Source organism: Siphateles boraxobius, unplaced genomic scaffold (assembly GCF_051911475.1).
Source record: "Siphateles boraxobius isolate OS27281-9 unplaced genomic scaffold, OSU_SipBor_1 56, whole genome shotgun sequence".
In the NCBI taxonomy this organism is placed as follows: domain Eukaryota; kingdom Metazoa; phylum Chordata; class Actinopteri; order Cypriniformes; family Leuciscidae; genus Siphateles; species Siphateles boraxobius.
In genome coordinates this window covers 3,301,508-3,310,343 of record NW_027509182.1, presented here as the reverse complement: position 1 = coordinate 3,310,343, position 8,836 = coordinate 3,301,508, and the positions used below count along the sequence as shown (strand labels likewise).

The 8,836-nt window shown below is 42.2% G+C and overlaps 1 long non-coding RNA gene across 1 annotated transcript; it reads left to right on the top strand.

Annotated features, from left to right (window-relative positions):
- Nucleotides 1-7,308: 7,308 nt before the first annotated feature.
- Nucleotides 7,309-7,701, top strand: LOC143714834 (uncharacterized). Its single transcript, XR_013195621.1, has 3 exons — nucleotides 7,309-7,343; nucleotides 7,436-7,554; nucleotides 7,669-7,701. It is a non-coding gene; the product is annotated as an uncharacterized LOC143714834 (long non-coding RNA).
- The last annotated feature ends 1,135 nt before the right edge of the window (nucleotides 7,702-8,836 follow it).

The following is an 8,836-nucleotide window of genomic DNA, read 5'->3' as shown; positions in this document are numbered from 1 at the left end:
ATCACATGCACACCATTTATGTAGCCAAAGGCTTCACTATTCTTTTACTGGAACCCCTCACTGGAGGACAATAAATAAACTATTAACAGCTTGAGTATCTGCACAGATTTCATCAAGCAAAATTTTGCAAAATGGTTGACTTTGCCACACTCTCTGAATTTACCCCCATATGCTCGACATGATCTTGGTGCGTGTGTCTGTCTTACTCTCAAACAGCACATTTTTTTTGTGCAATCTTGTCAACAGTCACTTCTACTGGTGCTTCTTTTGCTATTTCAAAAGTGTTATAAATCTCTACTGCATCATCATCAAATGAGTGTAGCAGAATTGCAACTTGAACGTTCATATTCTTTTTAGAGAGCTCAGCTGCCGTCATATACAACACAAATCTCTGTTTCCATTAGCGCCAGTTTTCACTCATGTTGCCAGTCCATGTGGTATGCCCTTGTGTTAACTTTAAAAACCTTGCTTGGAATTAATCCTTGGTTGGAACTGATTTAACTAAAACTAGATGGAAAAGTAGAAAATTTAAGCTTTAGATGCCCAAGAATAAGGGTTTGGGCTCTGTGGTAACTTACAAATTTGGAAACAGCCAGTATTGGATGAAATTTGGCCACATATTTTATGTAAGATATATTCTGTGTGGAAGGTTCCATTTGATGTAAAAATGATGAGGACATCTCAAAGATGCCACCTGTGAGGATGCTGAAAGGGCTATAACGACACTTGATGACAATGCTCACTGACCATCTGTGATTAATAAACAAGCTTATGTTTTGTTTGTCACAAATCATATGAGGAGCATAAGGATGAGCAAAAGGCTGTGTTGATTCAGAATATGATACAGGAACACAAAAGCTGCTTCCCTGTCTCTATCACACAGTTTTATACTATGCTCACTAATTATAAACCTAACAGATCACTCAGATCATTAGGATCATATCAGCTAGAAATACCAAGGGTTCAGTCAAAGCATGGTGAGTCGGCTTTTAGCTACTATGCCAGCCTCAGCTGGAACCACCTTCCAGAAGAGATCCGATGTGCTCCTACATCAGTCACATTCAAATCCAGACTCAAAACACATCAGTTTAACTGTGCATTTACTGAATGAGTACTGTGCCACTGTACGTCCAACTGATTACACTGAATTTTATTTTGCATCCATTTTATTCTAAACTGAACTTAAATGGCACTGAGAATTGGATAAGAGTGATGAAACTATGCTGATGGCCTGGGTCTGTGTTGGAGTAGTAGTGAGTTTGAAATGATTAAACTCGAGGTTCTGTGGGGTGCGGACTGGATTGATTCCATTCCTAGAGCTTACGAACAAATGTTTTTTGGGGTGCAGACTGATGAGGCAGTGAACCCGAGGTTACCCTGTGAGTCAGTCCTAGAGCTCCTCCAGTCCGATTTTAGGGAAAAATCGGGTCTATTGGAGATGTCTGATAGATTTTTTGGGCGCGTCAAAAGAACATCACAGACACAGTACAATCCACGTGGGAAAATCTCACAGTAAAACAAGCAGCTGTGCAAAATATGTTACACCAGTGTTTTGCCAGATGAGAAGTTTATTTATGTATAATCTTATTACTCTTTTAATTATTTTTATAACTGTATCGACTGATTGCTAAACTGAATTCAAATGGCACTGAGAATTGGGTTAGAGACAAACATAAATTACTTAATAGGGGAACTTGAGAGATGAAACCATGCTGATGACCTGGGTTTGTGGTGGAGTAGTGAGTTTGATGTGTAATTAATCTCGTGGTTTTGTAGGGTGCGGATTGATTCCATTCCTAGAGCTTCCGAACAAATGGGTTTTTGGGATGCGGAATGATGGGGCAGTGAACCTGAGGAGTCAGTCCTGAGGAGTCAGTCCCGTGAGTCAGTCCTAGAGCTCCTCCTGTCCTATTTTAGGGGAAAATCGGGTCCATCTGAATCGTCCAATAGATTTCTTAGGCGCGCCAAAAGAACACCACAGACACAGTGTAATCCCCATGGGAAAATCTCAGTGTAAAACTGGGAGCTGTGAAAAATATGATACACCGGTGTTTTGCCAGATGAGAAGTTTATCTATGTATTATTTTTTTTACTCTTAATTAATTTTATAACTGTATCATATATCTCTTTTAATTTCTTTTAGAACTGTTTTAATTTTCCTTGCTTTTATTTCAATTCCTTTCTGTAAAGCACTTTGAATTGCCATAGTGTATGAAATGTGCTATATAAACAAACTTGCCTTGCCTTTAAAATTGATTGCAAGGATTCATCACCCCAGGCCACATTGCCATGAACGATAAAATTACTTCCTTGAAGTGAAGTTACATGTACCCTTCACTAATGGCCTTGAGGAAAAGGCCTCCATGACCCGATTCATGTGTTCACTTTCATTTGGAAAGTTTCATTTAATTTAATTTCCCTTCTCAAAGTGCCTTTAAAGGAAGCAAAAATACAGTTTGGAATCCACCCCTAGTATGTGGACATCCTATCGCTAATACTTTGTAGATTTGTGAAGTTTAGCCTGTTTTCCTGTTATTTTGAAATAAACACTGCAATGTATATTTGGTAACACTTTAACATTTCTAATTTGTCATATATTGATATTGAGATGAATGGAAAACAGCTTTTGTGACCCCTACAGGCCACTTTGAGCACTGTGTTATAACGAATGGCCTGGTCACCCTGCTTCAGTCTTCCAAGACTTTATGCATAAAGTTTTCAGGGATTACCTCTACCAATTTGTAATAGTCTATAATGACGACATCCTTGTGTACTCCCAGAATTGAATCAAATGGCTCTCATCTATGGACGAGAGGAAGGTGGAAGCTATCCGCAACTGGCCTATTCCCACTACTGTCAAGGAACTCCAACTCTTCCTGGGCTTCGCAAACTTCTATCGGCACTACATTCTCACTTCAACCACATTAGCAGTCCTTTAACCTCTCTCCCGTAATTAACCCCAGTGGACATCAGCTATGATATCAGAAATTGAGAGCTCCTTGCCAGCAAACTAGCACTCAAAGAATGGAGACACTGGCTTGAAAGACCATGAAATCCTTTCACAGTGTTGACTGACCATTAAAACTTTTAATATCTTGGAGAATCCAAACATCTCAATCCCCGTCAAGCCAGGTGGGCTTTATTTTTTTTACTAATTTCTACTTCCAGATCTCTTATATTCATGGTAAAAAGAATGGCAGCGCTGATCCATTATCTCGACTTCATGCTCCCAGAACACACCTCAAACTCCAGAACCCATCCTGAGTCCCAAGTTTTTTTGTTTTTTTTTTTGTTAAAAGTGCATTGTGTAATATTTCTGAGGATCTATTGACAGAAATACAATATAAGATCCATAACTATGTTTTCAGTGGTGTATAAAGACCTTGCTTAATGAACCGTTATGTTTTTATTACCTTAGAATGAGACATTTATATCTCCGTAACCGCGGGCACCCCCTTTTCCCTTCACCCCCTTATCAGGGGATATGTGGACCAGGGAAGGGTGGTGGGAGCAGTTTTCCTTGATCTACGTAAAGCTTTTGATACTGTCAATCATCAGATACTCTAAATCAATATAGTCTCTCTGAGCACACTCAAAACTGGATAAGATCTTATTTGAGCGACCAACAACAGTGTGTACAAATGAATAACATCCAATCTGTTTTTAGGCTACGTGTCTATTTTGGGACACTTGCTTTTTAGCGTCTATAAAAATGACCTACCTAGAGTGTGTTCGGACGTTGATGTAATCATCTACGCTGATGAAACGGTGATCTTCACTTTTGGGGAAAACGAGCTGGAGGTTACTAACAAATTATCAAAAGAGATGCAAAAAGTTGCAGAATGATTGCAGACATCTTGTTTGACCTTAAACGTTGATAAAACGGTCTCAATGTTTTTTTCAAATAAACGTAAATTACAACAAAAAAGTTGTAAAGAGTGCAGCGTTCTGAGACGTAGAACAACATATGGTCAACAATCGTTCTCTTATAAAGCAGCGAGCATTTGGAACACTCTTCCAAACAACATTATTTTAAGTACAAACTATAGTACATTTACACGCCTGACCAAACAGTGGTTATTATCAAAGCAAACCTGTACTACTGAATGACTGTGATATAATTGATGTAAACTGTGAATGAGTGAGTGATAGTTTCCTGAAGTAGAGAGTGTTTTTTTATGATGTGAGTGAAGTAATGCTTGTATTATTCTGTATATATTTTATAAATTTTTGTAAGTATAACATCAACCTTTTCAGGGACAGCGGGTGGAAATTAGCATTTTTTGCTATAACCTGGCACATAACATCTCTTCTTTTTTAGACTAATGTTTTTTTGTGCATTGTCCCTGATCAAATAAAGAATTTTCAGTGGTGTATAAAGACCTTACTTAATGAACCGTTATATTTGTATTACCTTAGAATGAGCAGTTCCCTTTCAGTCGCTCACGTTCGACGTGACGACGTAATTGGGATCACTTCAGGGAGCCCTATCAACTTCGAGTGTCTACAGAACGAGCCAATGACCATTGGAGTGCGTGAAAAGCGCCACGTGCCCCGCCCCGCAGCCCGAGTATAAACAGGAAGCGGGCGCACACACTCATTGTCTTTTACTTCGGAGCCGAGCTTTCATTTTGACTCTGAGTTTCTGCAGACTGCTGCAACGTTGAAGCCTGCTTCAAAAGGAAAATACTCTGTTCCAGTACTGGTGTGAAGGCGCGATGAGCGGTGGCCACGAGCATTACAGCTCACAACTGCTGTTTTCACAGCATTGTTTGTGTGTGTCTGTGTATTTGTATGTGTCGGTCTCGGTGGGCGTTCCTCTTTGAGTGTGTACCCCGATTACACTGCGGCTATACCTGGGTGCTTCAGCACTAAGAGAGTTATTTTTTCTTTTCTATAGTTTTTTTCAACTAAAAGAGCAACACAGCGTGACCCTGCGTCATTTTCAGGATGTCATTCCGCTTGTGCGTTTCTGGATGTGGTCGTTCCCTGGCGCAAGCAGACGGCCACAATTGTTGCCCCTCGTGTTTGGGCGTTCAGCACGCTGAGGCAGCTTTTGTGAATAGCTCATGTTCTCATTGCGGGAATATGACTATGGCAGCGTTAAGATCAAGACTCGCTTACCTCAAGGGAGGTGCAGTCCCCTCGCCAATGCCCAGATCTAGTGTTTGTTCTGGACCTCAGAATAAACCTACTTTTGCGTATGGTCAGGGTGATCTGAGGATTACCGTGAGGGCTTCCCCGCCGAGGGCTTCCCCTCACGCCTCTCAAGCGCTGCCGCCGTTGGAGCTTCCAAAGGAATGCGCTGGTCCTTCTCATGGACGACCAGCCGTGTCCTTTGGGGCCCTACCTGACGATCAGATGTCGATCGCAGCATCGGAGGGGGAGCTTCAGTTCTCTGGAGATGAAGACTCGGCTGCGTTACCTCCTTCAGGGAGTGTAGCGTTGCCCGAGTCCGATCCAGAATGGGCGGCTATGCTTTCCCGGGCCGCCGAGAAGGTCGGGCTTGCATGGAACCCTCCACCACGTCCCGGACCTTCTCGGTGGGACGATTGGTTTCTCTGGGAGCCTGGCTAGCGCTTCCCAGCCCGTCTCGCTGGCTCATCCGTACTTTCAGACTCGGCTTTGCGATTCAGTTCGCCCGGAGTCCCCCTGTGTTCAGGGGCATTCTGTTCACCCGTGTTCTGGCGGACAGTGCCCCTGTGCGCAGGGCAGAGATCGCAGTCCTACTGGCAAATTAGTGATCGAGCCGGTCCCTCCAGCCGATATGAAGACCGGCTTCTACAGCCCGTACTTCATTGTACCCAAGAAAGGCGGTGGGTTACCCAATATTGGACCTGCGTGTCCTGAACCGGTCCCTTCAAAGGCTGCCGTTCAAGATGCTTACGCAGAAACGCATTTTCAAATGCATCCGTCCCCATGATTGGTTTGCAGCGATCGACCTGAAGGACACGTACTTTCATGTCTCGATTCTCCCTCGACACAGACCGTTTCTTCGCTTTGCGTTCGAGGGACGGGCATATCAGTACAAAGTCTTACCCTTCAGGCTGGCCCTTCCGCCCCGTGTCTTCACGAAAGTCGCGGTGGCGGCCATTGCCGCCATGTGCGAGCGTGGTGTTCACATTCTCAACTACCTCGACGACTGGCTTATTCTCGCCCAGTCGAGAGAGCAGTTGTGCGAACACAGGGACATGATGCTCAGTCACGCTCAGTCAACTGGGAAAAGAGCAAACTCACCCCTGGGCAGAGGATCTCTTTTCTCGGTATGGAGTTGGACTCGATCAACATGACAGCGCGCCTCACAAAGGGCCAAGTCCTGTCAGTGTTGAACTGCGTGAGCACACTCAGACGCAAAACAGCGGCACAACTGAAACTGTTTCCACTGCGTCAAAAGGGGTGTATACGGGAGAATTCAGACAATGAATACGCCCGCTAATTGTGCTGTTTGGCAGGGATCTTTGGAACTTTGTTATGCGTACCTGTAAATGCCCGCAAAGGCCCGAAAACAGGAACTTGTCTGACCACATGCTGTTAGTTGATGGCTTGGCTTTGTAAATGCTAATTTGTTTTGGGACTGGCAGCTCAAGATTGCCCCTATTCCCCTGCCCCCCTCATTAGTATTCAGGAAAGGAGGGCTGATAAGTGCTTTACATTGTGTCAATCTACAACAAAGACTGTAGACCCTGAAAAGCAGTTTGTATCTGGGTGTCCTCTGCTCTTCAAGATGGCTTGCAAAAGATCGCTGGAGTTTACGGAGAGCAGAGTAGAGATGTTACTCCTTTACGTCGGGACAATGTGGCTATTCAAACTCCGAGTCCGAACGAAAACAGACTGGTGTATATGGTAAATGCAAGTTTGAAGAGGATATTTGAAAAGCTGGAGACGATGGACAAGAGGTTGGATAAGATGGAGGCTGACATCAATGAGCTCAAAGAGGCAAAATAGGAGCCTGCTTCAAAGAAATTAAAGAGAGCTGGGAATAATTCTGTTGCGGTAAGTTATTTTCTGACCGTCACAAACATTTGGCGGTGTCCGCTTAACTTTGTGTGCTTTATTTATTAATGTATTTGAATTGAGCCCTCATACTATGTTGGATGTTTACAGGAAGCTGTACGGAGATTGCACAATGGGGAAAACAACATACACAAATATGACCCACAGACAAGGTATATCTTTAAAACTATTGTTTCATAACAGTCCTTTCTTCTAAATTATATTTTTAATCAAACTTCTTTAATTACTGCTCCACAGTCTATCCTCCCCCCACAGCCTCGAGGTCACAACCTATCTTTATAATGGAGTCTCCATGGCTGTACTGGACGTAGATCCTGCTGTTGTTAAAGGTAAGTCACAAGAGACTACAACTATTTAACTGTATAGATTAGTTAGTTATAAATAAACACATTCTCCCCCCTCACTATCTTCCTCTCTCTAGCATCCTGCAAGACGTATTTTGAAACTGTTAGAAGGGGTTACAGGATGGCCCAAGATGAGAACAAAGACAAGATGGAGGACAGCAGGATCATTGCACGCATGAGACAAAGAAAAAGAAGAGTAACTATAAATAAATATAAATCTCAGTAAAAGACTCAGCCTGGGAGAGGCTCCCATCCCAACCAATTTGATATTTTCAGTGATTTAATTACTTTTTTCTCTCCTATTTTGCAGCTGCTGAGCAGCAGGACTGGCGTTCTCCAGACAAGAGGAAAAGGCAGCTATCTGGAAGACTACAACAGTTGACCACATGTCTGAAGAGGAGGATGCTATCTTGGATGGAAAGTCGGTGTGGGTTGTTCGGCCTCCAACCCGTAGTACAGTTTTGTCTGCGCTGTGTGGGGTGCTACAAAAAAGACTGGAAGCAGACCAGAAGTACTTGGGAACTCATCATGCACGAGTTGGTGCAGATCGAGTCGCGGTGGAGACCACAGAAGCTGGCCTGTGAATTATTTTAGTATTACGCATCTAAATATTATTCTATAGTATAATTTGAATATTCTGTTGTTTTTTATATATAGTATTATTTATATTATAAAGTATTATTTATAGATTGTATTATATATAATTCTATATAGTTTTCTATATATATATATATACTGCATTTATATATTCTATACAATTCCATATTGTTATCTATTTATAAATTGTATTATTTATATATTGTACTATTTATATATTCTAAAGTATTTGTATATTATATTGTTTTCTATATATTATACACAGGCCTTATATATGGGGTTATATATTTTATGACTAATACTAAAGTGTATTCTGTGCTAATGTATTTTTATTTATAGAATGTTGACTGTGTGTATATATATGTCATGTGCCCAGTGTCATTTACAAATAATAAAAATAACAAACTCAACTTTGTCTATCTGATTGTCTTGACATTATAACCATGAACACCAATGATAATAAATATTAATAATGAGTAATAATAAACCCAAATGAGGCCATAAACTGGACCAATAGTGTGGGGGTTTAGAGGAGGGACAAAGCATTGAGCAGCCAATCCTATGTAAGACCTCTGACCAATTGAAGGAGGCCACTGCCTTGTGTCCCAAAGGTGTGAAATGCTAATATTCCCTTGCATTGACCCCGACCGGGGGATTATTCACCATGGTAACTGATGGCCCTTAGTGGCTCCCTGCTGTGCCCCAAACTTGGTACATATCCAGGAGTATTCAGGATTGTGTGACGGGACAGCAAACTCCCGTACACACACGTTTATTTGTGGAGTACACAGGAGTACTCAGGAGTTTTACATGCCCGATTACAGCTCTTTTCACGCAGTGTTCATAGGCTCCTGGGGCATATGGCATCTGCAGCCGCGGTC